Source organism: Balaenoptera physalus (genome assembly GCF_965194825.1).
Source record: "Balaenoptera physalus genome assembly, chromosome: 1".
NCBI classification, from domain to species: Eukaryota; Metazoa; Chordata; class Mammalia; order Artiodactyla; family Balaenopteridae; genus Balaenoptera; species Balaenoptera physalus.
Genome location: NC_138882.1, coordinates 25,772,169 through 25,788,133, shown reverse-complemented (window position 1 = coordinate 25,788,133; position 15,965 = coordinate 25,772,169). Strand labels below are relative to the sequence as shown.

Genomic DNA, 15,965 nt, shown 5'->3' with positions numbered 1-15,965 from the left:
ATCAGTGTTTTATAGTTTTCTGTGTACAATTCTTTTGCCTCCTTAGGTAGGTTTATTCCTAGGTATTTTATTTTTTTTGTTATGATGGTAAATGGGATTGTTTCCTTAATTTCTCTTTCTGATTTTTCATTGTTATTGTATAGGAATGAGAGAGGTTTCTGTGCATTAATTATGTATCCTGCAACCTTACCAAATTCATTGATTAGTTCTAGTAGTTTTCTGGTGGCATCTTTAGGGTTTTCTATGTAGAGTATCATGTCATCTGCAAACAGTGACAGTTTTACTTCTTCTTTTCCAATTTCTATTCCTTTTATTTCTTTTTCTTCTCTGATTGCTGTGGCTAGGACTTCCAAAACTATGTTGAATAAGAGTGGTGACATTGTAAGGCAATTATACTTCAATAAAGATGTTTAAAAAAAAAAAAAAAGAGTGGTGAGAGTGGACATCCTTGTCTTATTCCTGATCTTAGTGGAAATGCTTTCAGTTTTTCACCATTGAGAATGATGTTTGCTGTGGGTTTGTCATATGTGACCTTTATTATGTTGAGGTAGGTTCCCTCTATGCCCATTTTCTGGAGAGTTTTTATCACAAATTGGTGTTGAATTTTGTCAAAAGCTTTTTCTGCACCTATTGAGATGATCATATGGTTTTTATTCCTTAATTTGTTAATATGGTGTATCACATTGATTTGCATATATTGAAGAATCCTTGCATCCCTGGGATAAATCCCACTTGATCATGGTGTATGATCCTTTTAATGTGTTGCTGGATTCTGTTTGCTAGTATTTTGCTCAGGATTTTTGCATCTGTGTTCATCAGTGTTATTGGTCTATAATTTTCTTTTTTTGTGGTATCTTTTTCTGATTTTGGTATCAGTGTGATGGTAGCTTTGTAGAACTAATTTGGGAGTGTCCCTCCCTCTGCAATTTTTTGGAAGAGTTTAAGAAGGATCAGTGTTAGTGCTTCTCTAAATGTTTGATAGAATTCGCCTGTGAAGCCATCTGCTCCTGGGCTTTTGTTTGTTGGAAGATTTTTAATTAGTTCAATTTCATTACTTGTGATAGCTCTGTTTATATTTTCTAATTCTTCCTGGTTCAGTCCTGGAAAATTGTATCTTTCTAAGAATTTGTCCATTTCTTCATGGTTGTCCATTTTATTGTCATAGAGTTATCTGTAGTAGTCTCTTATAATCCTTTGTATTTCTGTGGCGTCAGTTGTGATTTCTCCTTTTTCATTTCTAATTTTATTGACTTGCATCCTCTCCCTTTTTTTCTTGATGAGTCTGGCTAAGGGTTTATCAATTTTGTTTATCTTCTCAAAGAACCAGCTTTTAGTTTTATTGATCTTTGCTACTGTTTTCTTCGTTTCTATTTCATTTATTTCTGCTCTAATCTTTATGATTTCATTCCTTCTGCTAACTTTGGGTTTTGTTTGTTCTTCTTTCTCTAGTTGCTTTAGGTGTAGGGTTAGATTGTTTATTTGAGACTTTTCTTGTTTCTTGAGGTGAGATTGAATTGCTATAAACTTTGCTCTTAGAGCTGCTTTTGCTGTGTCCCATAGGTTTTGAGTTTTGTTTTCGTTGTCATTTGTCTCTAGGTATTTTTTTATTTCTTCTTTGATTTATTCAGTGATCTCTTGGTTATTTAGTAGTGCACTGTTTAGCCTCCATGTATTTGTGGTTTTTACAGTTTTTTTCCTGTAATTGATTTCCAATCTTATAGCACTGTGGTCAGAAAAGATGCTTGATACGATTTCAATTTTCTTAAATTTTCCAAGGCTTGATTTGTGACCCAACATGTGATCTGTCCTGGAGAATGTTCTGTGTGCACTTGAGAAGAAAGTGTCTTCTGCCACTTTCGGGTGGAATGTTGTATAAATATCAATTAAATCTATCTGGTCTATTGTGTCATTTAAAGCTTGTGTTTCCTTATTTATTTTCTGTTTGGATGATCTGTCCATTGGTGTAAGTGAGGTGTTAAAGTCCCCTACTATTATTGTGTTACTGTCGATTTCTCCTTTCATGGTTGTTAGCATTTGCCTTTTGTATTGAGGTGCTCCTATGTTGGGTGCATAAACATTTATAATTGTCATATCTTCTTCTCGGATTGATCCCTTGATCATTACATAGTGTCCTTCCTTATCTCTTGTAACAGTCTTTATTTTAAAGTCTATTTTACCTGATACAAGTATTGCTACTCCAGCTTTTTTTTAATTTCCATTTGCATGGAATATCTTTTTCCATCCCTTCACTTTCAGTCTGTAAGTGTCCCTAGGTCTGAAGTGGTCTCTTGTAGACAACATATACATGGAATCTCCATAATGTCTTGTTTTTGTGTCTATTCAGCCAATCTGTGTCTTTTGGTTGGGGCATTTAATCCATTTACATTCAAGGTTATTATCAATATGTATGTTCCTATTACCATTTTCTTAATTGTTTTGGGTTTGTTTTTTTGGGTCTTTTTCTTCTCTTGTGTTTCCCACCTAGAGAAGTTTCTGTAGCATTTGTTGTAAAGTTGTTTTGGTGGCGCTGAATTCTCTTAGCTTTTGCTTGTCTGAAAAGCTTTTGATTTCTCCATAGAATCTGAATGAGATCCTTGCTGGGTAGTGTAATCTTGGTTGTAGGTTTTTCTCTTTCAATACTTTAAGTATATCCTGCCACTCCCTTCTGGCCTGCAGAGTTTCTGCTGAAAAATCAGGTGATAACCTTATGGGGATTCCTTTGTATTATTTTTTGCTTTTCCATTGCTGCTTTCAGTATTTTTTCTTTGAATTTAATTTTTGTTAGTTTGATTAATATGTGTCTTGGTGTGTTTCTCCTAGGGTTTACCCTGTATGGGACTCTCTGTGCTTCCTGGACTTGGGAGACTATTTCCTTTCCCATGTTAGGGAAGTTTTTCATTATAATCTCTTCAAATATTTTCTCAGACACTTTCTTTTTCTCTCCTTTTTTTGGGACCCTTATAATTCGAATGTTGGTGCATTTAGTGTTGTCCCAGAGGGCTCTGAAATTGTCTTCAATTCTTTTCATTCCCTTTTCTTTATTCTGCTCCTCGACAGATATTTCCACTATTCTGTCTTCCAGCTCACTTATTCGTTCTTCTGCCTCAGTTATTCTCTTATTGATTCCTTCTAGTGTATTTTTCATTTCAGTTACTGTATTGTTCATCTCTGTTTGTTCTTTAGTTCTTCTAGATCTTTGTTAAATATTTCTTGTATTTTCTCAATCCATGCCTCCATTCTATTTCCAAGATTCTGGATCATCTTTACTATCATTACTCTGAATTCTTTTTCAGGTAGATTGCCTATCTCCTCTTCATTTATTTGGTCTTGTAGGTTTTTGCCTTGCTCCTTCATCTGTGAGATACTTTTTGGCCGTCTCTTTTTTTGTTGTTGTTTTAATGGGTGGGATTGTATTCCTGTCTTACTGGTTGTTTGGCCTGAGGCTTCCAACACTGGACTTTGTAAGCTGTTGGGTAGAGCTGGGTCTTGGTGCCGAGATGAGGACCTCACTCCAATGAATATTCCTGGTTCGCTTCGGTGTTCCTCCCACCTCCTTGGGCATTGAGGTCTCCCACCAGTATCCGGCAGGCACGCTAGTTGTGGGGAGATGTGAACTCCATGTCTTCCCATGCCGCCACCTTGACTTCACCTTTGTCATTTGTTCTTAAGTGACCACATCCACCTCCCTCAGAGAAGACATCAGATGATCCTCCCTCTTCTAGTTGTTTCTCCTAGTTTGCTTTGGGCTCTATGGCACTTGTCTTCTAAGGTTCCCTGTACCTGTCCTTGGAATACAAACAGCTACTTCTGACTTAAGAGGAAGCAAAGCAATTCACACATGATTGGAAGGTCAACCTGAGAGAAGGAAATGGCCCAATCAAGCCCGCCATACTCAGTTGTTGTTGGATCACATGTCCACATAGGAAAGATTGGCATACCAGTCAGAATTCATGGTTGAAAATCTCTTCTAGTTGACTTGAGCGGAAGATGAATTTATTGAAAGAATATTGTGTGGCTCACAGAATCAGTGGGAAGGCTGGAGAATCAGGCAATGAAAATGAATAAAAGTCAAGGGAGGCAAGGCACAGCCGAGATCTTGCCACAGGGATAGTGTGCTTAAAATGCTGCCACTGAGGCTGTCACTACTGGACACTTGTCACAGTGCTGCTGGGCTCTGCCACTAGCATTCATTGCCACACTGCTGGACATTCAAACCCACTACTGTCACTGCCAAACTCTTCTGCTTCCCCACAGGCTGCATGCCCCAGATGGGGCCTTCGATCTGCAGAGCCCAGGTGATGTTCTAGTTTCCTCATTGCTGGGGTGAAGATAGAAACTCTCTGCCCTCTTTGCCTTCTAAAGTAGGAAGTGGAGTCCTGTCGTACCTCTACTTTCGGGTTTTCCCCAAATGGGAAGGATATTAAAGGCCTGGTAGCCAGAATGACAAATAAGAATAGCATTTAGGTATTCTGTCAGAGGGCTGCTAGGATGTTGGAGAGGCAGAGGCAAATCGAGGCCAGTCACGTTCAGAAGAGAACTTACCTTCCCCCAACTGCAGAATGCACACTTTCCTTTCAGCCTGGGTTCCTAAGATGGGAAAGCTTCCACTAGATTTCTTGATCAGTTGGTAGAAAATCTGCCCCTCAGAATAACTGACCTCTCTTAGTAAAAATCACACTAAATAATAAAACAAGAATGACCATTTTTCAGAGGAACCCGGAGGCAAATGTAAAATGCCCATGTGACTGTGAGGGCTAGAGTTTGTTGCTTATTCTATCTGTCAGCCACATGGATGTATGGCACTGACCAAGACAAATGAAGGAATAAAAGGCATTAGAAGGAATTTTTTTCTCTGAAGAACTTACAGTATAGGGAAGCTGATTAAATAGATTGACATTACCTCAGAGAAAGGCCCTGTTATGTACAGGGAACAGGAAAGGAGTGGAAAGTGTAAACACAGGTCTTTTATTGACTTCCTTCCTTCTTTCTGTTTGCAAATATCCAAATGTTGGGGTTAAGTCCAGAGACCAAGAGATGAGGTCCAAGGACAGAATTGCTGCTGCTCTGACTGCTGTGAAATTCTTTTTTTTTTTTAATTAATTAATTAATTTTATTTATTTTTGGTTGTGTTGGGTCTTCGTTTCTGTGCGAGGGCTTTCTCTATTTGTGACAAGCGGGGGCCACTCTTCATTGCGGTGCGCGGACCTCTCACTATCGCGGCCTCTCTTGTTGTGGGACACAGGCTCCAGATGCGCAGGCTCAGTACTTGTGGCTCACGGGCCTAGTTGCTCCACAGCATGTGGGATCTTCCCAGACCAGGGCTCGAACCCGTGTCCCCTGCATTGGCAGGCAGATTCTCAACCACTGCGCCACCACGGAAGCCCCTGCTGTGAAATTCTTAGATGCCGGACACAGACCCCAAGCTGGACTGTGTAGAAGAAAACTGGTGGGATTGACCACTTCAGAGTTTGGAGTCTTAGGAGTGGAACTAGAAATCAGTGATTAAAAAATGAGAAAAACCCCTTTGTTTTGGAACTGATATGGATATGCTTCCATATTATTATAGCTGGTCAGCATGTGCCAGAACGAGGGTGACATCTTTAAACCTCAAAGCTTGTGTAGGACATCCAGGTAAACTTTCATTTAGATTAAACTCAAAAAATGCCACAGCCACTTACTTTGATGTGACTGAAATTCATCAAGCGTCTCTGTGGTGGAAATAATTAACTTACATCTATAATATTAACAGATCACTAGCGTTAAAATCTTATTAGTAGCAAATGCTTTGTTTCATTAAAGCCTTTTCTAATCAGCAGAGCAACAAGGTTAAAATGCAGCCATCTTGGGTCTTAATATTAAGATCCTTGAAAATGGAGCTCTCAAGTGGGCGGAACCATGGTTTCTTAAAGTATTTCTCACATGGAGGTCGCCAGGATTTGGGGAGAACTTGAAATTTTTTTAAATTTATGTTTTCATAGAATATAACTTTAGTTCCTTAATTCAGTTGTTTCTCCAACCAAGGTCTGTGAGAATTTTTTTCCTTTATGAGATTTCAGAGTAATAATGAAATTTGAGGAATGTTGATATAGTGGAAAGGACATGGGCTTTGAAATCAGACACATCCATGTTCAAATTCTGTCTCTACTTAGACAAGTTACTTGGCGTCTCTGAGCCTCACTTTTCTCATCTGTAAAATGGTGACAATAGCTACCCATAATCTTGTTGTAAAGAGTACATATAAGTTATTTAACACATAGTAGGGGCTCCACAAAAATTATCTCCCATCTTTTTGTCCATTTTTCTTCTCCTCCAAAGAAAGAAGAAAGTGGTTATTCTGACTTTTTTAAAGGAAAGTAAAGAGAACCTCAACTGAGATAAATTTAACTGGTTTGTATTGGAGACCCAGGGATTCAGACAGTGATGGTGTGGTAGGCTGAATAATGTCCCCCTCCCCGACCTCAAGAAAAAAGATAGCCATGTCCCAATCCCTATAACCTGTGAATATTGCCTTATATGGCAAAAATGGACTTTACAGATCTTGAGATAGGGAGATTATCCTGATTATCCAAGTGGGTCCTAAATGCAATCATGAGCCTCCTCATTAAAGGGAGGAAGAGGAAGATTTGACAGCAGTCAGAAAAGAAGGCAACGTGACCAGGGAAGCAGAGATTGGAGTGATGCTGCCACGAGTCAATGAATGCCAGCAGCCACCAGAACCTGGAAGAAGAGGCAAGGAATGGATTCTCCCCAGAGCTTCAGGAGGGAGCACTGCCCTGTCAACACCTTGATTTCAGCCCAGCGAGACTGATTAAGACTTCCGGTCTTCAGAACTGCGAGAGAATAGATTTCTGTTGTTTTGAGCCACCAAGTTGGTGGTAATTTGTTACAGCAGCAATAAGAAACTAATACAGATGGTTGGTATGACCCTGTAGACTGAATACTATGGAGACGGGATGGAAATGGATTGTGCTCCCCAGCAGAAATGTAAAAGCTCCCAAGCAAACATTCCAATTCTTCTCCTAGTCCTTGACTTCAAGGCCAACAGTTACGTAGAAGAGAAAATTCGTTTTAAAATGTAGCATTTTTCACACTGAGCGTTGAGACCTTAGTGGGCTGTGAACAGCATATTTTTAAAAAGTAAACTAGGATAAAATGAAAAGCCTGACAGCTAATGTTCTTGCCTCTGTAACCCACGTGCACTCCCACCTTCCCACGCGCAGCCATCACGCAAGGTCTTTCTTGCAGTCTCTTTCCTTCTCCTGCTGCCTGTGGTCAGGCACCCTCATATGTGTTCTCACTGTACCTCGTGCTTCCTTTGTTAATGTCCTCAACACCATGCAGCACATACTGCTCATTCGTTCAGCAAGTCTGCTGCAAGTCCTACTGTGTGTCAGGCACTGTGCTGGGTGTTGGTCCTATCTGAGTGCTTGTCTGTCTCCCCACTGGACAGCCATTTCTCTGAGGAATAGTGTTTTAACTGTATCTCCAGCACCTCATGCAGTGCCTGGCACACTAGAAGATAGTCAATATGGTTACACGCTGTGACTCTAGATTTTAGAATTATTCTTTTAAACAAATTCAAATGGTGCTTGGGGGAAGGTCACCTAGCATGGTCTTTCTAGGCCTGGGAAAGATATTGCTCTGTGGGCATAGGCCTGATGGGCATAGGCTTTCTAGAAGCATGACCATAGAAATCCTCCAATTGGGCTTTCACCTTTTCGTAGCCCCTCAGTAGGATTGGACACATTTTCTCTTCTCTCCAAGTCACCCCTTGCCACAGTATCCTGACCCTTTCTAGAGGGGGAACCACATGACTGGTAAAGACGTGGAAGGAGTGCTTTGTGCACCTTGGAGGTGGTCCTCATTGCAGGACCAGGTGGAGAAGCTAGCCAAAAATAAATCTCGGTCATTCAGGAATTTTTAAAAGAAGAGGATGCCTAACCTTCCCAACTTAGACTCTTTTGCTAATTTATTGTAATATCATCATGTCCTTAAGACATCAAACATGAGCGCCAAATCATATTCATCAATGTCTTAGGCAACAACCACACATGTAAAATATAGACGATGATATCATGGTTGACTCAATATAATTACACTCTTGTGTGTAAACTTTCTTTCTAGGCATTCAAAGCACACAATAGACATTATCTGTTTGTTTTTCCCAACACTTTTGCCAGCTAGGTAGGGAGCAGGTATCTTACTCTCCTCGTCGCACAAATATGTCGATAGATTTCCTGGGAATTATTTGTCCAAAACCCCATTGGTAATAAGAGCAACTGGAAAGAAAATGACTGGAGGCTTAATTTAAAAAACAGAACTTCCTGTTGAGGCAACTTCAGGTCACAGTGCTGGGATATTTCTAATTTCAAGCATTCTTGAAGCAAGGGAGCATAAAGCGTTAGTTATTTCTCTTTATTGTGGTTGTATAGGAGGGAATGGGGTAGCAGATAATTTAATTAAATCAATTCAACTGTTGGTATTTTGTGTTCAGCGTCTACAGGGAACTTCAGTATTTGTTTTCTTTCCGTGATGGCAGTGGTATCACCAAGCATAGCTCAATAAAGTAGGACTAGCAACAAAATCTGGAACATAAATGTGATTCTATAGCAATTTTTTGCTATTAGAGGCAATTCTACTATAGTGATGAAAACATTTAGAGTTATAAAGGTCTGAGCTGGAGTACCAGCTCTGACACTAACTCACTGAGTGATTTTGAGTAAGTCTCTTAATATATCTGACTCTCTCTCTCTCTCTTTTTATTTTTTTTTGTTTGCAAAATGGTCACAAAAATATTTACTTTAACCAATGGCTATGAGAATAAGAAAAGATCATATATGTAAAGTGCTTTATAAACACTAAAATGCTATAGAAAAACAAGCTATATGAAGCTAATGGACCACTAAAATTATGATGCCTAGGGCAGGTTATATTTTCTTCCAATGGGGTCTATTTCCAATGGGTCAGTGGTGCAAGGAGCATGCCTTTAAATCTGTAAATTATTATCTTCCTGGAAAATCAGGAGAAAAGAAAATGAAGAGTGGAAAGGAGGCCTGGGGCTATAGGTATATCAAAATTTAAAGAATGTGTCAAATATGAACTGTAGTCTATGTGGTGGAATTCAAGTATCTATACACCGTAGGGGGCAGGAAGCTTGAAAATAAAGCCTTCCTATGCCTCCTGGAATGTGGACCCTTTGTTCAGGATCTACGAGGTAAAGCATTCCATAGGAAGTATTTGTTTAATTAATTGTAGCCAGAACTCAGCTGGGGGTAGGCCAGATTCCATCGTTTAATGTTATGGCGTGTGATGTTATTGCTTCTTCAACCAAGATACATGCACACTTTAAGCCAAGTGCAAACCCACAAGATTTGAACTCCTAACCTTTAAAATACAAGGCAGCTACTTTGGCCACCAGGCATCCCCGTTCTTGTTTACCAGGACTGGGAGTTCTCATCAGACAGAGCCCCATTTATTACATGACCCTAGCAGAATAACATTGAGAAACTCAAAGGAATATCCATTTTAAAATAGTGTCTGTGGCACCAAAAGGATTCTGAAGCTCTGAATCAGCCCCTTACCTCACGGCAAAATTTACAGGCTTGCAGAGTTAAATGAAAATCAGATTGGAATGTACGGGCTTCTGTTTTTCTGTAATGACACGTTGTGAGAAGGAAGGCAATTTTCTTGGACATTCCTCTAAAACCAGTGCACTTGCAGGGGTTGTTTTGGGTTTACAAAACCATCCAAAACAGACCCAGGGCCCGCGCTGTCCTCTCTGGGTGCAGGACTCTGGGCCATCGAAGCCACTTGTCCAGGGATTGTAATCAAAATCATTAATCGTGCCTCCCGTTGGACATGCGTTAGCCTCTCCTCAAAGCACTCAGAAAGTGGACTTTGGTAACTCATTCTTTCTCCGAAGTAATTTAATGATAATGTAAGAAAATCGATTCTCTAAAATACAATCTTAGACTTTGGCTCCACCCATGAGTTGAAAGAATTTTGTGAGGAAAGAAAGAAAAAAAGGAAAGAAATGTGCCTGTTTCTCATATCTGATGATGAAAAATCCATATACTATAACCTGAAAAGGAAAAATAAACATAGTCCATGAAACTCTGTGGCAAAAAGGAATGAAAATGTTCTTTAAAAAAAAACAACAAAAAACGGAACTGTGTTCTCTGCAGGTTTAGCGGCAACCTTTGCCAAAATCTGCTTTCTGCAAACTTTCCTCTAGACCTGGCTCCCACCAACAGGCTTGGCTGCAGGAGCAAAGCTTGGATGACTGTGGTTTGGAATGTGTGAATGTTAAAATCAGACATTGTTCCCTTTCTTTATAACAACAACAAGCCTTTGGTTTTGGCTATATTCATGCTGTTTTCCGGTGCTGCCTTGTTTCTTTTCTTGTTACAGGTTAGAACTATTGACGTGCTCTTGATATTTTCAGTTCATTCTCTTTTTGACCACCACTTTCCCCTTTCTTGCAATGCCCTTGAGATGCTAGTAGACTCTATTTGCTTGCTGAAATAAAGAAATGACCGAATGAGTGTGAAATGATTCGTGGAAGCCACACAGCAAGTTGGAAGAAGATTCTGAATTAGAACTTAGAATTTCCTTGTCCTCTCAGGTCTGTAAACCTGGTCCACTGGGCTGAGTTTTTCTAAGACATTGAGGCCCACTGATGAATGCTGATCCACAGATGTAAAGTGAGACTTCAAACTGGTGGTCAGCACTATGTAGAGTGACTAGATATGAAATACTTTAATACAATAATTATCACCTGCTTGGGCAAAGTTATAACTTAACATTGTTTTACTATGGATTATTCTAATTTACAACACATTATAATTCAGATAGAACAAGGCCAATATTCAACCTAATCCCATCTATGAAAAGATTTGCTTAACAAAAAACAAATATAAAATATAGTATAGGGACTATGTCTCATGTCATATATCATATGTCACATACTTAAGAATAAGACACAGGAGGGGCTTCCTTGGTAGTCCAGTGGTTAAGACTCCATGCTTCCACTGCAGGGGGTGCGGGTTCAATCTCTGGTCAGGGGACTAAGATCCCCTATGCCGCGCGGCACAACCAAAAAAAAAGACACAGGAAATAACAGAATCGATGATTAATGTATTGTGGGGAACTATGTTTTCAGGAAGCACCACTATACAATAATCATTGATCCTGTTATTTCTCGTGTCTTGTTCTTAACTATGTGACATATGATATATGAATGAGACATAGTAGTCATCTCATAGAAGAGACATAGGTAGTCTGTGTAACCTACCATATTACATAGCAGCTGTTGCAACCGAAAAAGCTGTTCCCAGGAAAAGGGCACATGCCGATGTCATTTTCACTGGATCTTGGAAGTAAGCAGATCTCTTTATGTTTTGGTATTATGTAGAACCAGAATGTGCATAGCTAGAACCAGAGAACATGTTGAAGAATCTACGTAAAGGAGCAATGGTGGACTGAGAGACAGAGAATGCTCTGTAATCATGTAAAATGCTTCCTGATGCCAGGAAGATTTATTGATAGAGGAGGGCATGGGATATGGGACAGTGTGGGACACAGAAAAGAATCTATAGATGAGCAAGAACCAGGGACAATGGAAGGATCTGGAAGGACCAGAGCATAGATATTTGCCTTGGCCATACCTGTCTAAAATGAAAACCAGAGCCACATCATATATTAGCTTATTGCATGCATACATTTGTCTAAGTTACCTGTTTATAGTTGTTTTGTAATGTTGGTGCTCTTTATGCTTTCTGCTGATTTCATAAAATCAGATTAAAACCGTCTCTTCTTGTATTAATAAAGATTGATATTAAGCATTTTAGTTGAAGATGGCAGATTAAATGTATACATTAGCCTTCATTCCTTTCTAAACTGTTCTAAAGTATAAATAAAGGAATTGGGATGGGGGGAGCCATAAACCATAATGAAAGAGAGAATAAGACAAGAGAAAACAAAGACGAAATTTGGGGTACTGGAAAGCACCTGGTCAAGTGATAGCTACTTGGGAAATCCGAGAATGCCAAATTTTATAGCAGTGTTTGAGAAGCTGAAAAGCAACCCGGTTTACACTGAAGAACTCCACCACTGAAGTAGTGACTGGAGGTTCTTCTTTTTTTTTTTTTTAATAATTAATTTATTTTTGGCTGTGTTGGGTCTTCATTTCTGTGAGAGGGCTTTCTCTAGTTGAGGCAAGCGGGGGCCACTCTTCATCGCGGTGCGCGGGCCTCTCACTATCGCGGCCTCTCTTGTTGCGGAGCACAGGCTCCAGACCCACAGGCTCAGTAGCTGTGGCTCACGGGCCTAGTTGCTCCGCGGCATGTGGGATCTTCCCAGACCAGGGCTTGAACCCGTGTTCCCTGCATTGGCAGGCAGATTCTCAACCACTGCACCACCAGGGAAGCCCTGGAGGTGCTTCTTGTAGTGAGGCTGAAGGTGAGCTACAATCAGTGGATTGGATAAAAGACTATTTAGAAAAGCAGTTAGATCAATGCATGGATATATAAAATGTGATATATCCATACAATGGAATATTATTCATCAAAGAAAGAGATGAAGTTCTGATTCAGTACACAACATGGGTGAATTTTGAAACATTATGCTAAGTGAAAGAAGCCAGATACAAAGGACCACATACTGTATGACTCTATTTATATGAAATGCCTACAATAGGCAAATCTATAGAAATAGAAAGTAGATTAATGTTTGTCTAGAGCTAGTGGGAGGTAAAATTGAAGAGTTTCTGCTAATGGAAATGAACTTTCTTTTGGAGGTAATAAAACATTCTAAGATTGTTTGTGGTGATGGACGCACAACTCAGTGAATATACTAAAAATCATTGAATTGTGCACTTTAAATGGGTGAAATTATATGGTATGTGAATTATATTTCAATAAAGCTGTTTATAAAAAAAAACCAAACAATTAGATGTCCATATTATCTCTCCCACCCAGGAATATGTTTTCTGGACCAGAGAACACCAGACATAGTTCAGGATGGGGCTACCATATTAAAACTAGAGATATTAGGTGATATTTTACTCACTGATGTTGGTACATGTATTACCTTTTCCGTTAATCAGCTCCTGGTCTACTGGCAGCCAGGCTTAGGCTTTCCATCTAACTAGAAAATTGGAAGTCTTCTCTGAAGAATCTGTCCAGCCCTTAAGAAAAGATCTAATGATACTGACATGGATGGGGCAGGGGGCGTCCTCTAGTGAGGACTTTAGCCAGATCACTCTACAGTGATACCTGTAGCTAATAAGCCCCACTCATGTGTATGAAGATTTCAATCTGTTTCTTAGCATGCTTTTCTTAAATATAAGTGAACATCCAGAGGTCACCAGACATTTGAGGAAAGCTTCTAATATGAAAGATAGAAAACAAACAGGAAAAGCAACTTGGATGAAACAGAGATGATGAGAGGAAAAGAGTATTTCAAAAGAAAAGCTATAATTAATATGCTCAGAGTGATAAGGGGAGATATTAAACACATGAAATAAGAACAGTATACTATTTAAAAAATAAAGAAGAAAGAAAGATTCAGGCAAGTTTCCCAGAACATAAGGGTATGAATTTCAAATAGGAAAGGCCCACTGAATATCTAACTCACTGAATGAAAATATCCTCACACCAAAGCCTGTCAACATGAAATTTCAGAAGACTGAAGACAAGGAAAATATTCTACAAGAGGAAAAAAACAGATACTATATAAAGAATCAGGAATCAGAATAGCATCCCACTTCTCAACAGTCTCACTGGAAGCCAGAATACAAGGGAACAATGTCTTCAAAATTCTGAAAGAAAATGATCTAAAATCTAGACTTTTATACCTAGACAAAATCTCAGGCAAGTGTGAAGGTAGGTTAAAAATATTTTCAGACATGTAAGCACTCCCAAATTTTTCTTCACTAAAAAAGGGAGTAAACCAAAAAGAGGGAGACATGGGATCTGTGAAACATAAGATCCAACCTGGAGGGAGTTCAGGGAATCCTCAGGAAGATGGTAAAGGGAGATCCCAAGAGGACAGTTTAGAGAGTAACCAATCCAGATTGAAGGGGATCAGAAGTTTCCAGGAAAGACTTCTTCAAGAAGATGAAATTAATAGAGTACTTAATGTGAGTAACTCTATTGAGAAGATATTTGCACAACTGGGGAAGAATTTGGAGATGACTCAGTCATAAGTATACTAAAAAGTAAACACATTTTAAAAACAAACAAGACTATGGAAAATAAAATGTTTGGGAAAGAAAAAGTCAACATAGTATACCACATTGCTTAGCTGTTAATCATACCATATAGTCAAAATAGTATAAACACTGAATATAAAAATAAAATTAGGTTTCAACTGTATTGTAGAATGGGAGTTGAGGAGAGAGTGGATATGAGATACAGGGGGAGGACTGTGATGTTGAGAGAGCACTAAATCCTCACCTTCCAATGTGGGAAGTTAACAGATAATGTTGGAACTGAAAAATCAAAAAGTTGCAATATAAGCCTCGTTTTTAGAAATATGGAAATAATTGCTAGGAGAATCAGTTGAAAGGGTTGCCACTAAGGCATAGGAAACGAGGGTGGATTCAAGAAAATGCTGATTTTAACACTTATAGATTTCTTGATTTGTTTTTCAAAATTATGTGCAAGCATCACTTGGATAAAAAGAAAAAAAATTTTTAAATTAAAACTCAACAATAAGAACATGAACAACTGGATTAAAAAATGGGCCAATGACCTTAACAGACACTTTACCAAAGAAGATATGCAGATGTCAGATAAGCACATGAAAAAATGCTGCACATCAAATGCAAATTTGATGTGGAGCATCAAATTTAAAACATCGATGTTTTAAATTTAAAACAAATGGGAAATACAAATTTAAAATATCGATGACATACCACTACACATCTATTGAATGTCCAAGTCAGGAACACTGATAACACCAAATGCTGGTGAGGATGTGGAGCAACAGGAACTCTCATTCATTGCTGGTAAGAATATGGAATGGTATGGCCACTTTGGAAGACAGTTTGGCAATTTCTTACAAAACTAAACATATTCTTACTAAAAAACCCAGCAATTACATTCCTTGGTGTTGATAACTTACATGCACACAAAAACCTGCACACAGATGTTTATAGCAGCTTTATTCATAATTGCTAAAACTTGGTTACAACCAAGATGTCCTTCAGTAGGTGAATGGATACATAAACAGTGGTACATCCAGACAATGGAATACTATTCAGCACTGAAAAGAAATCCTGTATGATTTCAACTATATGACAGTTCTGGAAAAGGCAAAACTATGGAGACAGGAAAGAGATCAGTGGTGGGCAGGGGTTGAGGGAAGGAAGGATGAATAGGCAGAACATAGAGGATTTTTAGTGCAGTGAGCTATTTATTCTGTGTGATATTATAATTGGTGGGTGCATGTCATTATGCATTTATACATTTGTCAAAACCCAAAGAATGTACAACACCAAGAGTAAACCCTAATGTAATCTATGGACTTTGAGTGATTATGATGTGTCAGTTTAGGTTCATCAGTTGTAACAAATGTTCCACTCTGGTGGGGGATGTTGATAATGGTGTGTGTGTGGGCACAGGGGGTTTATGGAAAATCTCTGTATCTTCTGTACGATTTTGCTATGAACCTGAAACTGCTCTGAAAAATAAAGCCCACTGAAAAATAAATAAATAAAAGAGAAAATAGAGATGGGTACAACCCCTGCCCTAATGAAGTATAGTTGCTAGCATGTATTACATTTGAAAAGAAAAAGAAAAAAATCGTAAGTACTTTTAAGACATTTTTTAAAAAGTTGACTCTAGAACTTGGTGTACTGGATGTGGAAAGACCAAACAGGCAGAATAGTGTCTGAACACAGCCTGTTCCTGCCAGGGTGCACCATACAGGGTCCTCATAGAGCAGGGCCCTTAATCCCCATA

General features: G+C 38.9%; 1 pseudogene across 1 annotated transcript in view; it reads right to left on the bottom strand.

Moving 5' to 3' along the window:
• Window positions 1-1,679: 1,679 nt before the first annotated feature.
• Window positions 1,680-15,965, bottom strand: part of LOC309664927 (beta-citrylglutamate synthase B pseudogene) — a 31,672-nt pseudogene continuing 17,386 nt past the window's right edge. The window contains exon 1 of the transcript in view: window positions 1,680-15,965. This exon is cut by the window's right edge and continues 17,386 nt beyond it. The product of the transcript in view is annotated as a beta-citrylglutamate synthase B pseudogene (transcript).